The sequence below is a fragment of the Microcebus murinus genome, chromosome 6 (genome assembly GCF_040939455.1).
Source record: "Microcebus murinus isolate Inina chromosome 6, M.murinus_Inina_mat1.0, whole genome shotgun sequence".
NCBI lineage: Eukaryota > Metazoa > Chordata > Mammalia > Primates > Cheirogaleidae > Microcebus > Microcebus murinus.
This window is the reverse complement of record NC_134109.1, coordinates 97404063-97431200: the sequence shown is the minus strand read 5'-3', so window position 1 is coordinate 97431200 and position 27138 is coordinate 97404063. Positions and strand designations below refer to the sequence as shown.

The 27138-nt window shown below is 41.9% G+C and overlaps 1 protein-coding gene and 1 long non-coding RNA gene across 2 annotated transcripts in view; both read left to right on the top strand.

The window, feature by feature from the left end:
• RORA (RAR related orphan receptor A) overlaps positions 1–27138 on the top strand; it is a 697613-nt gene that overhangs the window by 63280 nt on the left and 607195 nt on the right. The window lies entirely within an intron of this gene.
• LOC142871517 (uncharacterized) overlaps positions 1–27138 on the top strand; it is a 76775-nt gene that overhangs the window by 17497 nt on the left and 32140 nt on the right. The window contains exon 2 of the long non-coding RNA XR_012919787.1: positions 1–27138. This exon is cut by the window's left edge and continues 13576 nt beyond it; it is cut by the window's right edge and continues 32140 nt beyond it. This is a non-coding gene — a long non-coding RNA (uncharacterized LOC142871517).

Genomic DNA, 27138 nt, shown 5'->3' with positions numbered 1-27138 from the left:
TCTCCTAGCTTGGTTTTCTTTAGCCATAAAAGGAGACAGCTGGTTTAGGTGAGCCAGATCTGGAATTCTATTAATTTATAAAAATTATTTTGACATGTCAGGGCTAAAAAGGAGGGCCATGATGGCTGTCACCGTGCCCCTATAGGTTACTCACAGTTGGTGGAGTTCCTCACTGAGATCCCTGCTAGCACCAGAAATGCCCCTGCCGGCAGCATCTCCTTCATGAACATTCCAGCCCTTGCGGCTGCTCTTGTGTGTGTGGCCTGGCAGGCCTTTTACAAGACTGGAGTCTATAAAAATACAGACTCAGAGATTTCTTCTTTTGCCTTTTAACCCTTTGCACTTGCTTGCTTTTTTCTCTTGCTGCTACTGATGCTAACCGTGTCGAGTCACACTCGACATCCGAGTGCAAAGGGTTAAAATTTTTCAGTTCACGCTATAGGAAGGGCAAAATCAGGTGTTTGGAACCATCACCCCTGTGATGACCTAGGACCAATGGCTGGACCACGTGGCCACCAGGCACGTCTTTCTGTGGGATGGATGGTGATCCTGGGCACTTTCTCATGTATGCATGTGACAGGGGAAGGGCTACATGTCACATTGCAGAGCACCTTTATTTCAATTTATGGAAGCTGTATCATTTCTGTACTCTAAAATATTTTAAGGCCATCTTTAATTTCTTTCTGATTATAGAGAAAATATATATTCATTTTAGAACATAGAACAAAAATAATAACAATAAAATATCTACTTTTAGGACTATTAACATATATGTACATGTATATACATTTCTATTTTATATGTTTGCATTCTGCCTTTTGCATCAATTATTATATCTTATGCATTGCCTATAGAATTAAAAATGATTCAAAAACATGATTTTTCAGTGCCTGCACATATAATCCATGATGGTTGTACCCTAATTTATTCAACTGTTGCCACAATGCATTTTTATGTAGACCTCATGAGTTTGTTTTATTAAGTAGCCTTTGTAGGTGGGAAGACAACTATTATCTTTGGACTAACAGATTTGAAGTTCATATTGGCTGTGAGAAGAAATTGCCTGTAATTAGCATCTTCAAATTATCCACAATGTAAATGGCTTAATGTTTAAAGATTCAGATAATACATAAGAACTTTTTTTGGAGATTCTATTTTTGTACTTCTGTGCACCCAAGCCCAATAGTAGAGATAAAAACAGTCAAAACAATGAAACGTGAAGACAGGAGGGAAGAAAACTGACATTACGGAGCACATGGCATGTGGATGCACATATATTATCTCATTAGGTTCTCACAGCCAGTCTGTGAGATAAATGTTACTTATCTTTGTTTTACAGAAGACAAAACTGAGCTCAGAGAGGTTCTGCCTTTGTTCATGTTTGTGTAGCTGGAAGACGGCAGAGCCAACATTTGAACCCAGGTCTGTCAATTCGAAAATCCAAACTTTTGCTATATTATACCATGCTGCCTAAATACAATTACACTCTGAATCGAGGTAGCTGCTGCCTGCTTCCCTGCCCCATAGTACTGTAAAGCTCTCAGAGAAATTCGGGAAAAGGCCACGAGAATTGTGGTTTTCTGCTCCTTGGAAGTACTTAGGGGAGCAGGGGGTTTGTGGGTCGATATGGGATCCCCAGCCCTTCCAGCCCCAGCGTCCTCCTTCTGTCCTCCTGCCTCACCCAGAGCAACTCAGCTTTCTCCAGTTATACACCTTGGGGCTTCCAAGTAAGAAGTTGCCCCTCCCCCTACCGCCACGTTTGCCACCCTCTTCCCAAATGTACCTAAAACCCTGCCCTGGTGCTTCACTGGAATGCAGTTGGCTTCTCCTGGGAACTTGGTTCAAAGCAGATGTATGCTTGCCCCAGTGCAGAGTGGGCCTGTTAGATCTATTTCCAATAGAAATCTTCATTCATTGAACAAATTATTGGCCGGGCCTTAGCGAAGGAATAAAAAGAATTTTCTTTGCATTAACTCTGCGTTGTGACTTTTATGTCTTCATTTATGAAGACAGCTGTCTTCCTATAACCCCCCAAAGGTTTCCCACTCGGAGAATTTTCCATCTTCTCTATGATCAATTATGATAGCTCCAAAATAGCATGCGGCTCTGAAATCCGCCACTCGCCACCACGTTTCTTATCACCTCTGCAGGTTCGTCACTCATCCATTTATTCATCGAGCAGTTACTGAGCACCAGCTACAGAGCAGGCGTCCAGCCCTCGCTGCACTCTCAGTGGTGTCTCTTCCTCTACCTTCTTTCCCGCTTTACATTTGCAGAATGCTGTTTCCTAAGGGAAATTTTTTTAATTACTAAACAAGAATAAACTTATTTACTGACTGTTAAAGCTCCATAATAAGATACTATAGTGTGAAAATGTGGTTCAACATTAAAACAACAATGCTGTGAAAAATGTGGCACGTGCTATAAACTTGTAAATTATAAAAGTTATCTTTCTCACCTCGTAGTTACTTTACATATATTACCTTAGGTTATAGAACTAACAAGCTAATATCTATAAACAGGAAACAGCTGTATTAGCATCAGTAATTGGAGGTGGGTTGATGCAACTTTGCTGTCATTTTTTTTGTTTGTTTGAACTAGGTCATGTCAGTTTCTGGATTAGTGATCCCTGCCAGGAACATGAGAGCTTATGTGGTGCATTGATTTGAGTTTGCATAACACTTTCAAGTTATTTCTTTTATTCTTCCCAACAACCTTTTGATCCAGGTATTTATTAGCATCCCCATTTTATGGGCAAGGAAACTGAGGGCATGGGCAGCTGGTGATCACAGAGAAGGGACTGGAATGAATCACCTTCTACCTCAGAGTCCACTGCACGATAGTTTGGTCTCCAGAATTACATAGGAATTGTGTCTTTTATCATCTGGGTGTACTCATCTTCCGATCCTCACAAAATGAAAATTCTCAGTAAGTACACAGATTCCTACTGGAACAAACAAATGCATTTCATCATTCACAGTGGAAAACTGAACCTCACAAAATGAATTTGGTAACAGCTGATCCCTGTTCGTGGACAGCTGCCCAAACCAGTAAAACACACGTAACATGCACTTCGTTGCCACTGCACATTCACAGAGCAGCGTGATCACCGCAAAGGTACATCATCACCCTTGGTCAATGTGTCGCCTAAATGTACGACTGCAACACGGTGTGGTATTTTGGAACACGATGTTAGGTTTCCTGATTGGAAATGTTCTTGAACGAAAATATCCTCCGTGACTTTTTTTTTTTGTAGTTATAAAAAAAGATCAGCATCTTGCAGGTTACCTGGATTTGCTAATGACTTAGAATTCAGATCAGGTATTTGTGGTGAAATTAGCATGCAGTCACCATCAATTTTTGACAAGGGGTTTCTGGTGGAAGAAAAGGATAGCTATAGGCGATCAACTGGGAAGGAAAAAAAAAATGGGAAGTACATTTTCAGGGTTAAATTTTTATCTCTGAGGTTAAATGACGTCTTACTGTTTTAAAGATGTTTGGCAAGGGGAGGTGGGTAAATAGGAAAGGCAAACCCACTTCTTTGTGGGGAGAGAGGTATCTCGGAGGGTTTGGCTTTTCCTTCCAAAAGGCTGATAACTGGAGCTCCTGATGTGGGCTCAGTTACCCCCTTCTCCTTGTGTGTAGGAGGATCTGTGAGAGCTGGTTATTTTCCAATTAACAAAGGGTAGGAGGCTGTTCTTAAGTCAGAGGCCCTGATTTATCTATTTTTATCTGTTTATATATATATATATCTATGTCTGTCTATATATTTTTATATATTATAAGTTACTCTATGCTTACAGTTTACCGAGGACTCATCCTAACATGACTAAAGCTAAATCTGAGGAAAGATCCTATCCCATTTTGAACGTATACTTCCCTTGGTATCCTCTGTCCTCGGTTAAAGGTGCTGATATAAGCGCGGATGCGATATTAGCAATGTACTCTCCCCGCTCCGTCCCTGCCTCTATCCTTGAAATGCCGTGGAACGTGCTTCCGAGTGACTCACCCTTAACAAGGAGCACAGTGCACAGTCTTTCATCAAACCTCATTGCAGCTGACATGACAGCTTCCGCAAGACTCCAGACCAGGGACTCTTTCTCAGCCTCTTTGGCTCTCGGCGACGGCGTCCGCCACCTGGGGAAGACAACGGGGAGGGACGAGGAGTCAGTGAGTGGGTATTTGTGAGGAACTTAGAAGAGTGGTTGGTGCATAAGCAGTTCTCAAAAACAGTTTGTTCAATACAGGCAAAGACTGACTGCCGCCCAGGAAGCAATGAGCTATGTGGCCACCTAGGCATGAAGTAGTAAACATAATACGCCTTTGACCAGCAGTCACTACCCTGGAGGGAAAATGGGGGGTGGGGGGAGTAATATCCAATTAATGCTGCAGATTGCCCAGCTCCCGCCAGTTCTAGAAAGTTGAGAACCCAGGACTTGCAAAAAAAAAAAAAACACGTCCTGGCTGATCTCCAGTGAAGATGATGCTTCCAAGGAGGAGGAGGAGGCGGCTGTCAGGCCTTGGTGTGAGCCAAGTCAGATCGGCACGTATTTGCCCGCGGTCCGGAGGAGTGGAAAACTCCACACTGTCACTCCAGGCGCTCCGGGGGTCACATCTGTCAGGGTGGAACTGCTCATCCCACACTCTGCGGACGAGGACTTGGCGTCCACGTCTGACATGTGATCCGAGCTCCGTTTGGGATAGTGGTCACGGCAGACTCTTCTGGAAGGGAAGCGGGTAAGTTTTCCTGCAAGTCAGTGTGCAGCTGGGGTTGGGCTTTGGCACGTCCTCTCACGGACCTAGCTGTGGCTTTACGTGCTCTCCAGGGTTTAGGACTTGGCCCCAGCCAAGGAACATACACGTACCTCAGAGGCCCAGCCCTGTTGCGCTCTCCGGCTCTGCGTGAGGATGGGATTTTACTGATCTGGTGCTGAGGCATGGGGTGATCATCCCAAAGCTGCAATTGTTTTCATCCAGGCATTCCGCCCCATGCGTGCACTCATACATCCGTTTATGTACCAGTCACCTAATAGCAGCCTACTGCGTGGGGGTCGCCGAGCTAGGGCTACTCCCTGGGCTGGACAGAAAGAGAATCAGATGCCGTTAAAGCATATAAGCCAATGTTTATGAGAGTTCTGCATAAACTAAGTCACGGGGATTTTTCTCTTTATCTCGTCCGTGTGTGTGCCCAGTGCCTTGGATGGTGCCAGCACATGGCGGGAGGGTTGTCCCTTAAATCTTGACTATTAGAGAACAATGGAGCAAGTGTTATAATAAATCTGGGGGAAAAAGACTACAAGAATCAAATATATTGTGTTTGTATAGCACAAAGAGTTGTGCCCAGTATTTTTAACTTTATAACGTGGTTTCATATCCACTGTATCACTTAGTTTACACAAATAACTCCTTAAAATTAAAAGACGTTTCTCTTATTTCATTTACAGATGAAACACAGAGGAGCTAACCTATGTCCCTACCTTCACACAGCTCTTTGGTTGCCATGCCCGGCACAGAACTGTCCCTGGATCGAAGCCTCTTTGTACATTCATGACCTCGATGTTTGCTACGTTTATGCCAAACGGGCTATTTATATTTCCTTACGAGGTGTCAAAACCTAATGTTTCAGGTGATATAATCCACTCCCATTTGGGCAAAATACTTGGTGTTAGTCATTTATTTACCCTGCAAACATGCACTGAGTACTTGCCACGTGCCAGGTGCTCACTTAATTAAATATTCTGTGTCAGATTCACTACATGCACCATGCAGGGTTTTTCGGTTTTCTGAAATTTGAAAAAGGATCAGTTATACACTGCCTTGAAATAGGATTGATCATACTATTGTCTGGGTGACTTAGAAGCAACTGGAGGCTCTGGCAGTTACCTGGGTTCTTCAGTATTTGCATCGTTCTCACCGTTCCTTACAGAGCAGGGGTCCTCATACTTTTTAAACAGGGGGCCAGTTCACTGTCCCTCAGACCGTTGGAGGGCCGTTGGAGAGTGCGGTGCACATTCCACACATGCGCACTGTGGGCCCGGGACAAGTCCGCTGCTAAGCAGGACAGGCAGCGGTGGCAAAAACACCCAGCGGGCGGGATAAATGTCCTCGTCGAGCTGCATGTGGCCCTCGGGCCATAGTTTGAGGGCACCTATTTGTTACAAAGGATGGATGGTGTTAGGCAGAATCTGCACTGGCCATATTTTAGATCCTGGTAAGTCCTTTATAAGCAAATCTTTGATAGGGGCTGGTACTAAGTCATAAACGAGTGTGATCTCGACAAATGTATTAACCCCTTTACATCTCAGATTTAACATCATCTGTAAAATGGGGAGTCTGGAGACAGAGTTGATTCCTGAGGGTCTTTATAGTTCCCAGCCTTGGCTGTATTTCATCTCCCTAGCCCAAACGGTGGCTCTTACAGTGCCATAGCTGCCAGAATGTTCCTCCTTCCCAGACTGCTTCTGCCTCCTAGGGTCTCCAGCTTCCTGTTTGCTTTTCACTCCCACAGATTCCTGCTGGGCTGAGCTCTAGCCATCTCTCCCTGTCTCTGGGGAGGATATAATAGAGAGGAGCTGAGAAGCCTGGATGGAGCTGGCTCTTCCATGAGCTGTTCTATGACTCATGTACTGTAGGGGGTGCTGGCCTGTGGGGGAGAAAGGAAACTGCTTTGTTCCTTGCTTTCTGATTAAAAGAAACAACTCAAGGAACCTGCTATCTCAGGCAGCCTCCTTTTCTAACCCATGGTAATAATGGACCATTTGCAAAAATTACAAAACAAACAAAAAACTCTAGAATTATACTAAAAATGGTAGCAGGAACAGATTTGTAAATATTTTAATACATCTCTTCCTCTCTTTCCCTCTGCTCTGCACTCTTAAAAAAAAATGAAAGAGAAGTGACAAGGAACTGGCTTCTCACCCAGTAAAGAGTAGGAACAGTCCTTTGGCTTCTGAATAGCTCATGAGATTTTTTTTTTTCTCTTCTGCAAAAGTTTTAGGGAATATCTTCCAGAAAAGTCATGAGTGAGGAGGGTAAATGGTTACAGCTGGATTGACGCTCTGCCTGTTGGGTTCTGAGGCATCAATGGCATCTTTCTCTGTAGAATGGATCCCGTTTTCCAGAAGGCAAAGCCTGGAATGCACACTTTCCGTTCCTACCTTGGCGTGGTGGAAACCCTGGGGTCTTCCCTCCACCTGGCGTGTGGGGGGGGAGAAGGCTGCTGGTGCGAGGTGTCTGTATCCTTGGATCTGAGCCCAGTGATTCACCACATCCACTGTTTCTAACCACATCATCAGCCTTTGTCAAGTTTCTGCTGTGGTTGGGTAATTAATGTTATTGAAGGAAACGACGAGTTTTTTCCCCTCGCAGCTGAAGATGAATTTGTCAGGCATCACACACAAGTGTATTTTGCTTAATCTTTCCCATCTTTCTGTTGCCTAATAGCCCAAGGATCCTTCCAAAGATCTTCCCATGCTTGAGGCCACCATGTCCCATACAGCCAGGATCCATTTAAAAAGGGGAAATAAAACCAAGCAACTCTTCTAACTTTGCTAGTTAACCTCTTTTTCTTTTTTTTTCTTCTTAAAACATAAACACTTTGGGTATCTTCTCTTGAGTTGTTGGCTTTGGTTGGTTTTAAGCTTTAAGGTTGACATGCCTAAAGAAGACATATTTCTTCTAACATCTTTTTTTTTTTTACTATAGAAAAATCACCTTACTTTTATTTATTATTTATTTATTTCAAGGTTAATGTAATTTTGTTTTTTATTATTTATTGAAGCAACGTGCTGATATTCATCTTCTCATTAATTTTTTATTTATGATTGACACGTTATAATTACACATATTTGTGGCATAGAGTGTGATGTTTCCATGCATGTATGCATTATATAATGATCACATCGGGTAATTACCATATCCATCACTTTAAACATTTAATCATTGCTTTGTGGTGACAACATTCAAAATCTTCTCTTCTTTCAGTCTCGAAATCTACCCGACATCGTTACTTGCTGGAGTCACCCTGCTGTGCGATAGAAATCCAGAACTTATTCTTTCTGTCTAACTGGAACTTTCTTCCAGCGTCTTGACAGGGGGGTGTTAGTGTCTGCATCTTTGATGTGCCCAGGGAGAGACTCCTGGCCCAGGTTGATCTCCCTCTCAGAATGCCAAAGGCACAACCATCGTTTTTCTCGTTTCTCGGCCAACTCTCTAGTCTTGAGGCAGCTGAAGATGTCAATGTGTGTTTTCTGCCACACCTGACACAAGCAATTGCATTTCTATGCAGGACACACACTTAACGCTGGGGCAGAGACACAATGGTGACCTCAGCTCGGACACCACCATTTTCCCTCCTACTTGAAGAAACATGCCAGAGTGCAGGGCTGAGAGAGGGAGTCTATTGTATGATAACCTTGAATCCCCTCTGGTGTAGGAAGTAGAGCTTAATTATTTGGAAACTTTAGAATTTTTACCATTCTTAGCCATAAGTGGCACATCTGGGATGACAGGTCACCTAGCATCGCTGAGAATTACTTCTTTCCACTGCAGGGATTTTCCAAGAACCTCTTGCCCAGAAGCTCAGTTGGTAATGGAGTACTGAGGCTCACACTTTCCTAGCGATTGTATTTTTCACCTTGAAGACCAGGGGATCAGGGAGGTTCGTGGGTCTGAGAGTCAGCACGACCTGCCTGGTATATCCATGGTTGGCTGATGGTCTCAGGGAGGTCTGGCATGTAAATATTGCATCAGTTCAATATTTATTGAATATTGTGGGTCTTGGCCTTTCCTCTTGTGTCCCTTTCCATCCCATAAATAGGTTATGTTAAGAGGAAGAGTGTCATTCAAAGACCCCAAAGAGTGATCTTGTTGGTGAGGAGCAATACCTTCGAAACGAACTGTGGACTTTGGGGAGGCGGAAGGGTGGATTGAGCATGAGAGAAGGGCTAAGTTAAAGACCTGGTACTGGGAAATGAGGGAGAAATGGGGATTTGGTTAGGAAGTATGGGATATAAGGATTTAAGATCCACTAATCAAGCAGAACTGCCCGCTTCATGTCCATAAGCTGTGTAAGCCCACTGTAGGCAAAGTGTCTAAGTGGCTAAAAGTGGCTTAGCCTTCCAAAATCTGTTTGCTGTTAAGAGATCAATTAAGTGCTAGCTAGCACGAGTGATAATGGCTGTGTCCTGCTCCAGCCTGGGCCTCCATGTCATTGTGTGCCCTTGCATAACACTTTGCTCCTGAGAGTTCTTAGCAATTGAAGAGGGAGCCCATGCATGAAACCCACGATCCAGAATACACAAGGTCATTACCGATGCACGTAGCCATGGAGAAGAGTAATGGAGTTTTAGAGCGGGAAGAAAATTTAGAGCGCGTCATGCCCAAATCCCCTCATGCAAATCAATTAACAAAAATTATATAGCCAAACATTGAAGTCGATGCCCTGTAATTAGTGACTGGAGTTTGAAGTACTCAACAAGGTAATAAAGCCCATTAACAGCCGTCAGACCCACTGAGTCTCTCTGGCACCGCTAGTGGGTTAGCAGCTGCTCACTGGATGAAGCTGTTGAGAGGAAGAAAACACTCTCTCTCAGGGTGTGTTGGGCTCTGTCCAGCCTGTGCTAGTCACACCCACTTCTCCTTTCCTGCTAATAATTAGTAAAAATTCCCTCACTCGTTTTGGGGTTGGAAGAGGATCAAAACAGGGCCATCCCACTCTACTTAAGGGATGCATGGTATAAGCGTATTTGAACAAAATATTAACGAGTAGTGGGTTCATCATGCCATTCCCCCAGGTTAAAGGGCAAACTCCTGGACTTGGCCTTGAGATCCAGCCCCTTGGGGCTTCAACCTGCCTTTCTGGAATTCTCTCTTCCCAATCCTCACCCTGTGCTCTGGGCTCCAGGGCTTCTTGTGGATGTCCCATCTCTCTCTGCACGCTTAAGCCTCTTTCTGATGTGATCCACTGTCAGGAGGCCATTCCTCTCTTAGTCTACCCGGTACACTCCTCCTCTCCCTTCAAAGGCCAGTTCAGCTGTGACTTCTGTCTTCTCCTAAAACGTGAGGGACATCGATCACCCTTTGTCCACAGTGCTTTGTCCGGACCTGCCGTTATTCTGCAGTGAGTTGCTTATTTATCTCTAAGTGCTTGGATCTTAGGTTGTTTTTTTTTTTAATTTTCTCCCATCTTAACCTAGAGCCTGGCATGAAGTAGTTACCCAATAAATACCTTTGAGTGTGGGTGGATGGATTGCATAGATCGGTGTTCTAAAAAGCTGCTTTTCTGGTTTTATTTTTATATAACCATAAGCTCTGTAAGGACAGAAATGTCTATTTTATTCACTAAATGCCCCAGCACCTAGAATAGTACTTAGCATACAAGAGGTTTCAATAAATACTTGAATGAATGAATGAATGAAACACAATACAATAATTTTTTCTAGTTTTTAACTATTTAATATTTACATTATAATATAATATAGAACAATATATAACTTTATGCATTTACATATAAATATATGATATTTAACTATAACCAGACTTTTGCTCACAGACATGATTGATTTAGAAGAAAGTATCTGTTAGACCTGTAATGATTCTTTCCCCATAACAAAATTGGCATGTTTGTTATCTTTCTCAGGAGTGCCTATTGCTACTTCTTTCTAGTATCTTCTTATCATTGATAGTTGGGTGGGAGTTCAGCTGTTTCTCCAACTTAGGAAGTGAGGAAGGTTTAAAAGAATGTGAGTTTTTGTGTCTACTTCAGAAAAATGTCCATTTAAAATACGTGTTTATAACATTTACTTTTCTGGTATATCATTTTCCACCAGGATATTTGGTGGGGGAATGGGGAGGTGCAGTATTTGTTTGTTTTTTTTTTTTTATTTTTAGTTTCCACATAGAGGAGAGAAGCTGTTTTGCTGCAGAGAATGAAATGGCACTGGAATTTTTCCCAAGCTACTCTGACAGCTTGATGGAGAAAGATGAACAATTATTATCCCCCAACTCTGAAGCCAGGTGGTCCCTGTTCATGATACATACCTGGCAAGTGGCAAGATAAACCATGTGCTAATAGGCAACACAGGATTGGAGGGCAGAACCTAGAATCTGTGTTTTGTCCACTGGTTTCACCTTGCACCTATCCTAGTGCTCTGCTTACAGTAGGCGTTTGATAAATAGCTGCTGAATCTTAAGAAAACGTTCAGAAAGAATGTTCGAGGTCAGATCTTTGAAATGTTTCATTCAACAGGTGAAGAAGCTGGTGCCCAGAGAAGGGAATATTTAGTTCAAGGTGTCACACAGATCTGTAGTAGTAAAGTCAGTACTGGTGTGCAGGACTTACCCTGTGGGATTTAACTTGTGGGATATTTGGATTGGCATGATGAGATGTGTTATAATGGTTTGCTCCAGTATTTTTGAGTATTTCAGTATTTTTCAGTATTTTTTATTGGCCTATTAAGCTTCATTTGGTACCTAAATATTATGACTTAGTAATGAAGAGCTTTATTCCAGACATGTCTTTCCAAAAGAAAAGGAGAGGGAGCTAAAGAACAAAAGGGAAAGGTTCATTTATTTATTCAGCCGATTTAGTGATTGCTTATTAATTAATTTATTTTTTATTTTAGCGTATTATGGGGGTGCAAGTGTTAAGGTTACATATATTGCCCATGCCCCCCCCCATCGAGTAAGAGCTTCTAGCGTGTCCATCCCCCAAATGTTGCACATCTTACTCATTGTGATTGTATATACTCATACCCTCCTCCCCCCTCCCACCTTCCCAACACCCAATAAATGTTACTCCTATATGTCCACTTAGGTGTTGATCTGTTAATACCAATTTGCTGGTGAGTACATGTGGTGCTTGTTTTTCCATTCTTGAGATTCTTTACTGATTGCTTATTAAGTGTACAACACTGCACTTGGTGTCTAGTGGAAGAGCACTGTATAAAGAGTTTAGAGTTCAGGGTGTAGGGCTGGTTCTACTGCCTGACTACTGTGTATCTTATCCGACTTGGAGTTTGGTGTATTTATCTCAACATCAGGCTTGGATGACATCACAGAATGTAAAAAGCTTTCATTTCGTGTACTATTAGGTATAAGTGCCTGTAGTGCTATGTTGAAAAAGAAATCCATGGCCACATCTGGGCATAGAGTAAAATAAGGCTATCCATGATCTGCTAGTGATGTCTGCCGTGGATGATAGGTAGGGAGTTATAGCACGTGTGCAGCTCACCTGCCATCCTGGGTCAGATAATCCAAGAAGCTCAGTGCCTATATTGTACTGCTCAATAAGGTGAGTCTTTGCCTTCTGAGAACTTAAAGCCTCTACAGGTATGCAAAGCTCTATTTAACTTAATTTAAAAAATTTGCACCAAAGGGCAGCTGAAGCAATATAATGATTACAAATGCCTACTTTTAAGTAGCGAAATGCCAATTTTCCTACAAGCACATTTTTTTTCCCAGACCTTACCTTAAACAGAACAAAAGAAAGGCATGATGTCCCCTGGTCAAACTATTAACTATTACGGTTTCCATATGTTTCGATGAAGAGTGTTGAAACGAATCCAAATCCACAGGTAGAATTCTGCCTGAGTTACTATTTAGCCTAAATGAAAATTTAGTCATCTGTGCCTCATTTCAGTGAAAACGTTGAATCTTTAAATAAGTCACATGAAGTTTAAAAATATAAGCAAGAGCCTTCCTTTTTGTATATTTTGGTCTAGAAGACAGATTTAGCTGTAATTTGAAATTGTGTTTCATTAGGGATGTTTTCTTTTGGCTATGGGCTTAAATTAAGGTTGTTATAAATAATATAATACCGCTAATAATAATATTACTAATAGTTGTCAGCATACGGAGAGCTGAACAAGGTCTTTAAATATGGACCAAATTTATGAGATGGTCAGTTTGTATGTACATATTGTCTGTGAATGTTCATATGTGTGTAAGTGATGATTCTACAATAATTATTTTTAAGTTGTACAACCCATTTTTAAAGAATGGCATTTGATATGGAACTTTACAAGCTCAGAAAAGATCAGCCAAAAGAGGCCAGTAAATACGTCACATGTGATTTTCTAATAGTGTATTTTTTTTCTACTTCTAAGAACTATGGTGGAATGCCCCATGCCATGCGTGGCTTATTGCTGCCCAGAACTATTGAATCATACGATATCTCTAAAAACATAACTTCCTATTATACAAGCTTCAGAGTTAATTTATAGGAGGCTGTCAGTCTTGTCTCTCCACACATAAAGGAGTTTTACTGTGTGTGAGATTCCTAAACGCTTTAAAAAACAATGATATTTATCTTAAAATCCATATAACATTGGAGTTGGAAAGGACTTCTGGTTTTGGCCTCCTGTTTCACTGGAAAAGTGAGGCTATTTGCTCCTAAACTCAGAGCTCAGCATCACACCAGGAATTCTTGACTCCTAGCTGTTCTTTCTGGAGTGATTGAGAAAATAAATACCACATAAAACAGTGTGAAGTCACATGAATATGAAAGAGAAGAAATGGGAGACCTTATCCAATGATTTAGCCTTCCTAAGCTTCACGCTTTGAAAGCTGCCCTGAAATTTTTCTCCTCTGGGCTATTGGTATGTTTTGTCATTTGTGACATTAAGAAAGAGGTCTAACTGACTGATCAACGCTATGGTGCTCAAATGGTGATGGTGTTCACCAGGGATTTGGGAGTTAGGGTGGGGGGTAGACCCACATCTGAGGGATGTGGTGAGCATTGTGGAGGGGAAGGGCAAACCTCTAACCATTGCTAGGGAGAGGCCAAGTTATAAAATGTAACCAAAATGTTTGTACTTTCATATTTTCTTGAAATAAAATAAAATTAAAAAAAAAAAAAAAAGCAAGAGGTCTAATAGTGCTTTCCCTTTTCTTATAGTTACCTGGAAGCTCCTGGCTTGTGTTATATGGGGTCCCATCATTTGTACATATGGAGCCTTGACAGTTTTATCAGTCGTCATAGGGTTAGTGTCTTTGCTCCCTCCTTTCCTCGAAACTGCTTTATAAATTTCTTTAAATCCTCTCTGGAGGGAGGTAGGAAAGGTAATGAACAAATAAAACAAAAATGATTCAGAGAGAATGACACCTTCTTAGCAGCTGCAGTAACTTCTCTGCTAGTAGGGCTGGCGGGGTTCTTTTGATGAGAAACTCGTCTGTCCGATGAGCTGTGTGGGGGAGAGACGGAAGTCTTTGGGTGTCCAGGCTTCAAGATGAGGTTTCTCTGCAGAAGAGACAGAAAGGACCACAGGTGGGGCTGCTGAGCAGAGATGTGGGCGGAGACTGTGACGCAAACTGGTCTCCTGGCTCCACAGACCTTCCTGATGATCCCACAGCCGGCCAGGAACCGTGGCGTTTCTCCCGGAAGGTGGTGACAGCACAGGAACAGTCAGCGGAACGGATGAAGTCCCTAACACCTGGGTTACGTTTGCTTATGTAAGCCACACCTCGGCATCTGGGATCCCCGGATGTGGCTTTTGTTCATTTGTTGGAAGCATGCTCAGGAGGAACAGAGAATGTGGCCTGCCGCTATGCCCCAACAGAGCTGGACTGGGAGCCCCGTCGGCTGTGTCCCTAGACACGGCTGCCCGCTGGCCTCTCCGGTCCGCGTGCTTCGAGTGCAGCGTTCGTCAGCCCCGTGTGCCTGATCAGCTTTCAAAAAGAGTCCACTGGGTAGATTTTTTGCCCCTATAAAAGATCATCTAGGCCTCCCTTCCCCTTGGACTAGTCGGGCTGCATGATCCCATTACGATTTGATTTTAAATCAGCTGATGAGTAGATGTATCAGGACCTCCTTAATAATATTGAATATTTGGCTAGTGCATTATGTATTCCACTTTCTGACCTGAATCAACTGGCCAGGAAATTGCAGGCATGCTGTTAATATCGTTAAGCAATTCCTCCCCACCCTGTTTTGTTGTTCTTTCTATTTTGGGTGGGGGGAAAAGTGGTTTAATTTATTTATTAGGTCTTTCATTAGTCCTTGATAGGAGTGGATCCACTGTGATTCATGCCTTGGCTGTGTTTCCAGAGACTAGGGAGAGACTTTCTGATAGTGAGCAAGGCGGCAGCATGGCCCAGGCGATAGCATCTCCCTTTTGCTGCCTTGGTAGTCTAGTGGGCCATTTCGTACGTGGGAAAGTGAAAGTACTGGTCAGAAGTCCAGCGCTGGCTTCTGAACCCCCTCCCTCATTTGGATGTACCTTTAGACACCTGAGTCCCAACATCTAACATGTCCAAAGTTGAGCTAAGGACCCTACCCCCGCTACAAACACCCCACCCTCCGCCTCTTCCTATTAGTCCCTCTATCTCCCCTCTCTAACTCCTTCTGCCTCTGCTCTGGCCTGACTCCTTGACACTCTTCTTTTAGCCCCACATTGCCTCCCACTCCACTCGGTTCCCACCCGCACTCCCTTGGCTACACCTTCCGCATTGCTGGATCCACGCGACGGCCTCCTCACTGGTCTCTCTGTCCCCTTCCCACCATTTTCCACTTTGCTGCCTGAATGATCCTTCCGGGAAGCAAATTGGTTTCTGTTACCCTTTGTTTAAAATCCTCCAGTAGCTCAGTATACCTCCTGATAATGTGCCTGTTTTATAAGGTGACCCTGAATGAACTGTCCTTGTTTCTGCCCTGCCACGTGTCTGCCCGCTTCCTCTGCATGACACCCAGGCTGCGAACAGGTTGAGCGTATACGGTGAAGCAGGCAGGTCAAAAGCCTAAAGATCAGGTGTGCACATGCGCAAGAGCGCGCGCGCACACACACACACACACACACACACACACACACACACACACACACTTTGCCTACTGACCTGTAACTCCTGCTTGAGGACTGAGGTCATGGGTCACCTCCACCCAGGACCCGTGGGCTTAGACATGTGGAAGGACTGTCACCTGGTCAAGCCAGACTCCCGCTCACTCACTGTTCTTCCCACATCCCTTTCTAGCACAAGAAGTTACATGATGGATGGCCCACTTTCTTCTCAAACAATTGCATCTTTTTCCTTCTGCCTCCAACCTGTCTTCTGGAAAGGATGGAACCTGGACTTCCCAAGCCAGAATCAGCCAGCTTCTAGCAAGGGCTGTTAACGTCCCCCCGCTCTTTCTTTAGTGTCCTGTTGCTCCTGTCGGGTCACCCTGCTCTCTCCTCCTGGAGCACCGGGAAGAGAGGCTGAGACCAAACAACTGTGTCCAAACGACTTGGCTTCTAGCAGGTCCTGGGGGAGGCAACCTCAGGTGGGACTGGCCAAGCACCACAGGGGGCCAAAGTCACGGCTGTCTGGCATGTGAGCTTTCTCACGCCCCTCTCCCTCCTCACCCTTCCCTCGGGTGGTCGAGATGTCCATGGTTCTCTGTGGTTCAAGCCACAGCTTGTGGTTGTCTCATGTGAAAGTTCTGGGGAATAAAATAAGACAGCCCCAAAATGGCCAGAATGCATGAGGCATCTGCCAAAATCGAACCTATTGTGATGCTGGGCCAGCTTGTTTGGTGCCATCCAAGCACTCAGGGGTGGCGGAGGAAATGGAATCCATTTAGTTCCCCTGTGACTGCCCCCCCACCACGAATAGCCCGAAGACGGTTTTCTTGTGAAAGCGTCTGCTTCAACCTTCTGTTTCTGTCCTGTGTTTTATTGTCTCCCCTCCTTTGCTGCTGCTATTTTACTGCCTCTACCCTGACAAAGCACCAGGTTTATTCTCTCGCTCTGTGTGTTTGCCCGCTTGGGTGTCTAACCAATGTATCAGCCTCAGCTAATACATTAGAATTTGAATAAATGTATAACAGCAGGTAGCAAGTGACTGGTGACAGGGTGACATATTGACTTAATATCTTGTGTAATGTGATATGAAGGATGTGCCTTTTGGTGTGTATTTTCATTTTAATTATTTTTTGTTGCTTTTCTTAGGCAGACACTTGTAGGCAGTTTTGAGTAATTGTCTGAAATCATTAACATGTTTATTAAATAAGGAAGCAGAGTGCATTATCTAGCGAATCAATTATGTAAATGCACAAAAAGCATAAGAAATTAGTCTTTAACTGTTGCTGAACTGCATCCATTTTCTAAATTATAGATGAAATTTGCTGTGTGTACGTGTGTGTGTGTGTGTGTGTGTGTGTGTGTGTGTTGGGGGAGGGAGGTATATTTGGATTCATTTCTCTTTCTCGGAGTTTTAAAGCAGCGGCAATTAATTTGTGGTTTTTCTTTAAGAGGGGGCATTTCTGAGGTACAGCAACTAGTAGGGATTTATGTAGAGCCTTAGTGTAGATGACAACAGATGGCCGGCAGTGAGAAACAGCCATCTCCATTGAAGGGTCTGGGCAAAATGATGAACAGTGTCAGTGGGGCAGAAACAATAGCATCTTTCCTCGGGATAACAACAACACTATCTAGGGAAAAAAAATCCTCAATGTATTTTTAAACCACCAACCCATCATCCATTCTGATCACTTACAATTAAAATATTTTTGAAAAGATTGTTGACATTGGCTCAAGCCTAATTTTTGGTAGCATTTGGCCGTTTTCATTTGGGCAGCAGTTGCATCGGCTGTTGGGAAACTCACTCAAAGTACCCACTGTCTCTTAACTCATTGGTTAACTAAATTGTCCTGGCATTTGATAGAAACATCCTTCACCTTGTCTCCCTATTGCTTTTTTGCCTCCAAAGTTTGTGGGTCTCCTTTCTCCTCCATGGATTCAAACAGTTGGCCCAAACTTAGGTTTCCATTATATGGCATTGAATCTAATGACTAAAGGAAAACAAGAATGCTGGACTTCTACCTCCTTCTCCTGGCCGAACATATTTCCTCTAATTCTTTCTCTAATGGCAACCTGAAGAAGACAGGGGGCAGAGTTCCCACCTACTTTGAATTTTCTTTTAGTGGAAGGGTTGTGAGCAGATTAAAGTGTATTCAAAAGGAGATAAAGGGAAGATGAAGACTGGCATTCTAGTACCATGTGAAATCGTAGCTTTCTGAACTAGAGAGAGAGACATTTACCCATTGCTATTTCTCCATCTTTTCCTCTTTAAAATGGAAATCATACCACTTATTTTAGATTACCGGCGGTTGCTTACAAAATGTTTTGGAAGCCAAAAGAAAAATACTGTGTGAGGCAGTAGGATGTTGTAGAAAGAAGTGAACATCTACATATGGACTGGACTTGACTGGATTTTCACTTGTGTTACAGAGAAACTAGTCATTTAACCTTTGTGTACTCTGTGATTATATATAACTCATAGGATTGTTAGGATTAAATTAGATAATATATTAGAGTGCCTATCAGCATAATTGACACATAGCAATATCCCAGTAGCTCAGTTTCCTTTCCAAAGATGTTAAGACTTGCGAGGATTTGAGTTAAATTGGTGTAGTTTGCTCTGCGGAAGATAAATACACAGAGAGACCTCATACAGATTCTCTGTATATCAGAGTAAGTTTACAATATTGAGTGTGAGAGAATCGAGGAGATATTCTAGCTATAGCAGTAGGGAAACAAAAGAGGGTTTCTTTTAGATATAGGCATATACCATAAAGATACCTTTATAGATAGGTATTTCATGTTTGGATTTTCTCTATTTAATTATTATTTTAAAAAATAACACAAATACAGAATAAAAAATTCAGTATACTATAAAAGGATATACCATGAAACATGTCTGCTATCTTCCTTTCAATTCCAAACAAACTTCCCAAGTAGCCAGTGTTTAATAGCTTTCATACATATTTTGCGTATACATATAAATCCATCTGTAGGAACAATTCCTAGAAGTGGAGATGGCTGGGTCAAAGGATGTACACACTTTCAATTTAGACACATATGCCAAATTGTCCTCCAAAGATCTTAGAGCTTCACATTCCTCTCAACAGCATTTAAGAATATCAGTATTAACAACTCTGTTGGCAACCACTTTATCTTTGCTTATCTGATGAGACCAGTGATGCTCGTTTTAATTCACATTTTGTTAGCTGTAAATGCATGTGAGTACCTTTTTTGTGGGTTTACTAGCCATTTGCTTTTCTGTTGCTGTGAGTTACCTCTTACTAATAGTAGTGCAAACTGTGCTGAGGGGTCCCTCTGAAGGACTGAAATTCTCATTCCTTCAGCTGCTGTACATGCAGGTAGCAGAAGGAACTCGGCCTTCAGCCGCTTTCTTGGATTGCTTCAGCTGAAAACAGCCCCCTGGTCAAGGTCACGTCCCTTTCTCAGGATATCCCATATCCAAGGGCTACTCAATGTGGAACTGTGAAAGCTCAGCCCCTTTGTTACCAGTTGGATGGCCATCCCAGCTGCAGGCTGCCAGCGGGGCCAGCTGAGGTCCTCCTTGTGATTGCACCTGGCACCTGGTTCCTTTCCTTCTTCTGTGGGCGTTGACCCTGAGAACACTCACCATAAACCTGCACGCTATTCTCCATCTCCTAAATCTGCTTTCCAGAGAGCCCAAAGCAGGACACTAACCGTACCCGTTTTTACACAAGCTTCTTGTTCTTTTTCTAATGATATGAAAGTACTCTGTTTAGAAGAAATTAGCCTTTTGTCTGGCATGTGAGGTGCAAATATTTGTGCCACTTTGTCATTTGCTTTTCACTTTGTTTTTGATATTCTTTGCCTTTTAAAAGTTTCAAATGCTACTGCAAATTTACCAGTTTTCTTTTTTTCCTCTTTTATCTTTTACGGCATTTGGTTTTTGTCCCTTGCCAGGTAGAGACTTCCTTATGCTAAGATTATTATTTTTCCAATGTTCTTTTTTTTCTTCTAAGATCTTTATTTTTTTCGTTTGGGTTTTTGAGCCATCTGGGATTTATTTTGATGTAAGATATGAGAACAGAACCAGCATTAGTTTCCCCCTAGTAACTGGCCAATTACATCAATATATTTATTGGATAATCCATCATTCTCCCACATTTGAAATGCCAAATTTATTATATAATAATTTCTGTGTGCATAATGTTTTTGAACTATTTTTTGCCCCATTTTTCTGACTGTTGTTTTGCTAGTAACAAACTGTTCTAATTGCCTTAGCTTTATAGTATGTTTTAATATCCAGTAGGGTTAATAACACCATATTTCAGAATTTTCCTGGCAATTCTCACAGATTAATATTTCATGTGCGTTTTAGCATTCACTTTCCAAGTTTTGAAGTATTCTTGGCATTTTTATTGGGATCACATGAAATTTATGGAGTAATTTAGTGGGGAGTAACGTCTTTACAAAGAGTCTTTCCATCTAATAATGAAGCATATCTTTCCATTAATTTGTCATCTTTTATGTCTCTGTAGGATTTAGAATTTTTCTTCTTATGCATTCTATATGTTTTTAAAACGTATTTTTGGAAATGTATGTCCTTTTTGCTCTTGTAAATGGTATCTTTCTTATGTGTATTTAATTGGCGTTTGTTCCTGTAAGAAAAGCTATTTTTGTATTCTAGTTTTATAATCATCTACCTTACTTTCAATGTTTTCATTAATTTTCAGTTGATTCTGTTTGGTTTTTAGGTAGACATACGTATCATCTGCAAAAACAATAATTTTGCCTCTTTCAAATTTTTATTATTCATGTCTTTCTCTTCATTGACTGGTATTAATCAGAAAGCATAACATTATAGAGCACTGATAGTGACCATTCTTGTCTTAATAGGATTGCTTCTTATGTGTAATTAAGCATGGTTTGGACTTTTGAGTTGAGATACATTTTTATTTATGCCTCTCTTTTCCATATTAAAAATATATCTATTTTATTAAGGGCTTATTAAATCAGAGTGGATTTTGATTTTATCAAATGCTTTTTAGCATCTGTGGAGATGATCATGTGGTCTTTCTCCTTCAACTTGTTGATATTATGAATTACAGAAGTAGAATATCTGTTTTTGTTTTGTTTTTTTGAGACAGAGTCTTGCTCTGTCACCTGGGTTAGAGTGCAGTGACGTTGTCATAGCTCACTGCAACCTCCAGCTCCTGGGCTCAAGTGATCCTCCTGCCTCAGCCTCCAGAGTAGCTGGGACTATAGGTGCATGCCACCACACCCGGCTAATTTTTTCTATTTTTAGTAGAGATGAGATCTTGCTCTTGCTCTTGCTCAGGCTGGTCTTGAACTTCTGACCTCAGGAGATCCTCCTACCTCAGCCTCCCAAAGTGCTAGGATTACAGGCATGGGCCACTGCGCCAAGTTTAATTTCTGTTCTTGAGTGAGCCTGGTATCCCTAAAATAAATCCTATTTGGTTGTGATATGTTATTCTGTTATTGCACTGATGGACTCGGTTTGCTAATGTTTGAGTTAATATTTTTACATCATTATTTATAAGTTAGATTGATCTGGATTTGGGTTATTCTTGTCAGGTTGGAAATCAGTGTTATATCTGTTTTGGAAAAACACCTTAAAAGTTTTCTTTCCAGAATGCACATTTAAATATTTTAATGTGAATCAGCATGAAGCAGCTGATTGTTAGTGTCTTTGTCAGTGCTTACCTAAACATGTTTTTTAGAGGAAAATATTTGATAAGTTACAGTTGATAATCGTCAAGGTTGGACCTGTCTTATTCAAAATGAAAAAGGAAGACGGAGGGGCTAACAGATATATATTCCTGAGGAATCGAGAGATGCCAGAGAAGCTAAGAAATATTCCTGCAAATGCTAAGAGGGAGCTGTGGGATTCAGCTTAAACCCTCTGGGAATCCACAGAAAAATCTTGGAGATGTTTTGGGTAAAAACAATGACAACAGAAAAACTTTATATATGGTCTAGATTATATGTAGTGTAGAATTATGAATCCTTGTATGTTCACCCGATTTAGCCTCCTGTTCCTCCCACTTCCTGCTTAGCCCAGGATCCACCTGGCAACACTTACCTGCTCGGGCATCGGGTTCTTTTTCCACACCTGAGCCTCCCCTGTGTGCGGCAGCTCCTTGTTAAGGATCTGTGAGTACAGTCCAAGCTCAAATGAAGGCTTGTTGCTGTGCCTTTTGCAGTTGACCTGCTTGTATCTTACAGGGTGATTTGAGAATACTTAAACCCAAAGCAGTGAGTAGGGACCCACCAGGCAGGCTGGCAGGACCGTTTTGAGTGCCTGATGGAGCCATGCTCCCCATTTCTCACTCTGGCAGTTCCAGGTAGGGTCAGTCTTGTCCTTATGCAATCAAGCCACGCTGCCATTTGACTCTGCCTCGGCAGTCTTACATCTCTGAAGGTACTGACTCCTTTTTTAAAGTCTTTTGGAGGTTTCTCCTCCAATAGATTTCTAAAATTAAAAAAAAATAAAGTTGCATTTTTCTGTTTTTTTTTTTTTCCTCTTTCTTTTTTTTCCCTTTTTCTCCTTTTTTCCTCTTTCTCTTTTCTCCCCATGGATTCAAATAGTTGACCCCAACATAGTTTTCCGTTGTATGGCCTTGAATTTATGTAGTGTAGTGGGACAATACACTGCTGGCCAGCTCGAGAAAGGACATAGGGTATCAGGGAAAGGGAAACTAACAACTAGCAAGTTTCAGTTACTAGGGAAAATCAGTAACTCAAGAGATTCCCAAGAACTAAGGCAACATCTTTCCCTTATTGTGAACCAATCAATAAAGTGTCCACACAAGGAATCACAGAGCATAACATTCTCATCTTCTATTCAAATTTGTTTGTGAAGCTACTCTTTTATTTAAAGCCATAAGCTGTTCAGTGACATTTCTGGGAACTTATCTTTAAGATAAAGTGCTGGTCAGTGGGATTAAACATTGGATCATTTTGCAGCATTTTTAGATTTTCTTTTCAAACTCTCTGGGTCTCTCTCTGCTAGTCCTTAGCAATTGTGTTGGACTTTATAACAGGGCAGACGGTTACATAATAACATGTGTATTGGCTTAAAATCATTACATAGTCACAAATGGTTCTGATAAATACTTCATTCTAAATTCTGCATTGATTCCAAACTTAACTGATCATAAAAAATTTACTCCCAGTAACATAGGTTGAAGGACTTAATGTATAAAATAAATCTATGGATGTTGCATTAGCCCCAGAAGTCAATATTGCACCCCTTTGTAAAGTCTATAAATATATCTCTGAAATATGAATAGTGTTTTGAAATGTAGACAGAACTCCTTGATCAGTTTTTGGCTTTAAAAATAAAGAGGATTTTTTTTTTTGGTCCAATTTACACTTTTCCGTTGTGATACTAACAGATAAGGGTACTGCAAATAGAATGGAAGTTGGTAGGATTTAGGGTTCTGAAAGGAGGTTTCTTATGTGAAAAACAGCTTTTCTTGACAAGCTGCTTGTCAAGGTTTTCAACAGCCTCTCTTTTCATTTATTTATTTGGTTTGAGAGAGTTAGGAAGGTGTTTGGTGTATTTTGTGCTGGCAGCTCACACGTCAAAAACACAAGACTAAAAATACTCCCCAAATATGAATATACAGTAGTTCCTTCTTCCTTTTTGTTTTCTTTCCCAGAGTACCAGTGTTATAATAAAACCTAGACAAAGAGCTGACCCCTGGGAACGCCGCTGTGAGTTTTCTCTGCTCCCATGCATAACCTCACATTGGCTATGCCTTGCTAAGGTCTTTGGGGCCCCTTTGTAATTTAGTATCTCACCAAGGCCTCCTCCATGGGTTGGAACATACCTTTTCTGGTCCCATTGCTTTGTATCAAGGCACCGTTTGGGAGTTGGAGCAAAGAACCACTGAGGAGTGAGGTAGCCATTATATCCGGGTGGGAACATCTTGCAGACGTCCTCAAACTACGGCCCCGTGGGCCACATCCGGGTGTTTTTGCCCGTTTGTTTTTTTTACTTCAAAATAAGATATGTGGCGTGTGCATAGGAATTTGTTCATAGTTTGGTTTTTAAAACTATAGTCCAGCCCTCCAACGGTCTGAGGGGCAGTGAACTGGCCCCCTGTTTAAAAAGTTTGGGGACCCCTGTGACTTAAAGTATTTGCTGAAGGAGATGGCATTTAATCTGGATTGTTAAGGATGAGTAGAATTTCAAAGGGGGGATTATTATTCAATTCAGGCACACCTCCACGTGCTGGTATGTTAAGTACCCCTACCAGGCAACATAATTCCTTTAACCTACCTTAAAAGCACCTGTCCCCAGAGGTCTTAATGGGATCATGGTATCGTTGAAAACTTGGGGTCCCGTGGTTGGCCTTCCTCCGCCTGTATATAGAGGGATCGAAGCCAGAACCAACTTTTATTCCTCTGTCTTTGCATTTTTGGCAGTGAGCAGACACTGGTAAAAATGAGACAATTGACATGTTGAAGAGAAAATTTTCTTTCTGGAAAAATAAGTTTGACGTTGTACATTCAGTGTACTGTGAATGTATATGCACACAAGTGGTTACATTTATAGCAGTACGGGCTGAGAATGTGCAAATGAAGTCTGAGAAGTGCCAAATGGTTCCCTCCAGCATCTCACAGAACTTTTCTGGTGTGAGAGGAACTTCCAATCAGGTAACAATTCCTTTCAGTCCAATTTATTAAACTATATTTTAAGAGGAAAGAAACCTAGGTCAGCGGGGCTAGAATTTTAAGAAAACTAAACTAAAAGCTTTCGGCAGGGGCATCTTTTAAATTTTTTTTCCAGTGATTTATTTTCAGGTTCTTCTCTCCCATGAAATCGTAGGCTCGCTCTGTCTCTCCGGCCCTGGTGCCAGCCACCGGGGCAGGACAGCAGGGGAGTGCTGTCCTGTGCTATAGTCTCTGGATTTCATGAAGAGGTTGGTGAGCAAAAGGTTCACCCGAAGTTCTCTTCGCAGAATCGAGCTCATCAGATCCTCCGAAATGCTGTGCTCCCCACGGCATGAATGAAGTCTCATAAAGTCACAGGGTTACCATCTGCTGCCAGCGTAGGTGGCCTCTGGTTTGACTTCAGCACATTTTCTCACCTGGAAATCAGAAAGCCTTCTATTAATGTATCCAAAAGTTAACGTGTTAATAATACCTTCTCCTTCCTTTTCTTTGTCCCAGTCTCACTTTTGTGAGTTAAATACTTTTTATTCTTTTATTTCTCTGTTGGTTTGCTTATTTTCATTTTCTAAGAAAGCAAGCAAGACTTTGGGTCTTTTAAGGCAAAATATGCTGGCTCTGCTTACTAAAGTTAGACCGGTGTTTCCCAAACTGTGTTCCGTGGAACACTGGTGATTGGTGAGGTCGTTGTAGTTGTTTTGTGGGAAATCGTTCTACAGTCAGTTTAGTTTGGGGAAACACTATCTGCGGTATCTCCCTCTTGTTGCATCTCAGCGCATATTAACATATTACAGATGGCAAAGTCTGCAGCTGAAAAAGAAGTTATTAACTTTGTATAGCCCAGCATTTGCAGAACAATTTTTTTTTTTTTTGCTTAGAATTTTTTTCTCCCCTCAGAGCACCTCTTAACATCCCGAGGGGCACAAATGTTCCACAGAACACCGTACAGACCCTGCAGAAAAAGACCCTCCTCTCATCTTGTAGGAACTTACCTATCTGTGGTTCACGAGCTTTTTGCTGGTGGTAGCAGTTTGATCTGGAGGCATGAGGGACTGAGATTTCTTGCAGTCTAAAGGCGCACACATTTTCCGTCAAGGACTTGCAAAGATCTGTGCTTAAAACAGGCCGTGTTGCAACTTGAGCATTTTCAGAGTGGTCTTCTTTACCCTAGGGGAGTAATGACAGCCAACCTGAAGCAGTTAAGTTTTTATCTTGTATGAAGTCTGCTCCCTGAATATTTTTATTCATACATCATTCAGCATACACGAAACCAGCTAGCTCCATCCCACGTCTACGTGAGTCACTTTTTTTAAGTACTTTTTTTTTGAAAAGTGTCTCATGCACATAGATAATTAGAGAGAGAGAGAGAGAGAGAAAACAAGTAAAAATAAATCATGTTGTTTAATTTAAAAACCCAAATGAATCTTAAGAACCAAATACATATGTTTCTCACTTTCTTGGATTACCAAGAACTACCACCTTTGTTCAGATCCTATTCCAGTCACGTGAGTTAGTGTTTTTTTACCATAAAATTGAATGATATGGAAACAGCATGTCAAAATAGAGGTGACACTGTATTACTCAATATAAAGAAAGCATGGAAAAGTCCACTGTAACCATATGCGCCAGGTTAACAGACCCCTGTATTTCTCTTTCCAGAAATAATTATGTTGTTCCGATAGAAAGTAACTTTCCAATTTATGTGTTCCTCTTTCAAGATTCTTGCCCAGGAAATGGGATGTTTAAAGTTATTCATTATTGTGGAGTGGATTTACTGATTGTGTGATAGTTATGTCAGAATTGGTAACCTGTTATTACCTATTATTTCATCATTAACTTTAATGCATGAAATGTGTAATTTTATAGCTGTCCATTACTATGTTAATTTAATGTAATGCAAATTGATTGTTCAGCAAGAGCGGCACTCATCTAAGCACACATTTTAAATTTAAAAACGCTAAGTGCAGTTTAACTCTGTTCTGGGCCCTGAGAGGAACTGCGTTTTGGGCTCCGGAGAACGCCTACCTGCCTTTGGAAGGGCCCAACACAGTGGCGACTGGCTGATGCAGGCAGTTGCCACTTTCCACTGCAAGCTCGGTCGGACTGTGGGGACACGCTGCCAGGAAAGGGGGCATTTTCCAAATGAGGACAAGTTGTGCATTATACCAACTTTGCAGGAAAGAGCTTAAGGTCTATTCCTTTAAGAAAGTTAAGAGCCAAAAACACAAGGCAGCGGAGGCATGACCCCCAGGCTTGGGCTGGCTTGGGCTCCAGAGAGAAAACGTCTTTGAAAGTTAGACTTTTCACTGCTGTTGCTGATAGTTTCTGTATTATGTGAGGTGCAGACTGGGTGAGCGATGAGGAGCCTGCAGAGAAATAAAACACGTTGGAGATTGTAGTCTTTAAAAGGCAACGCTAGAGTAGGCAACAGAGCTAGATTTTGTTGGGCTCTTACTTTTCATTTATATTGGGAAATGTTGGGTCATGTTTATTTTGGTCTGAAGAGATAACTCAGCCACTCCCTGCCTGACTTCCCTCTCCTTGTTTTTTGTTTTGTTTTTTGACTCTTGTCAGCCTTGGTCTCCAGTCATTGGATGCTGGGCCATCCTTTCTTGGAATGGGTGGATGCCAACATGGCAAATCCCAGGAAATGTCTCATGCAAAGCTGAGACCATCTTGATTT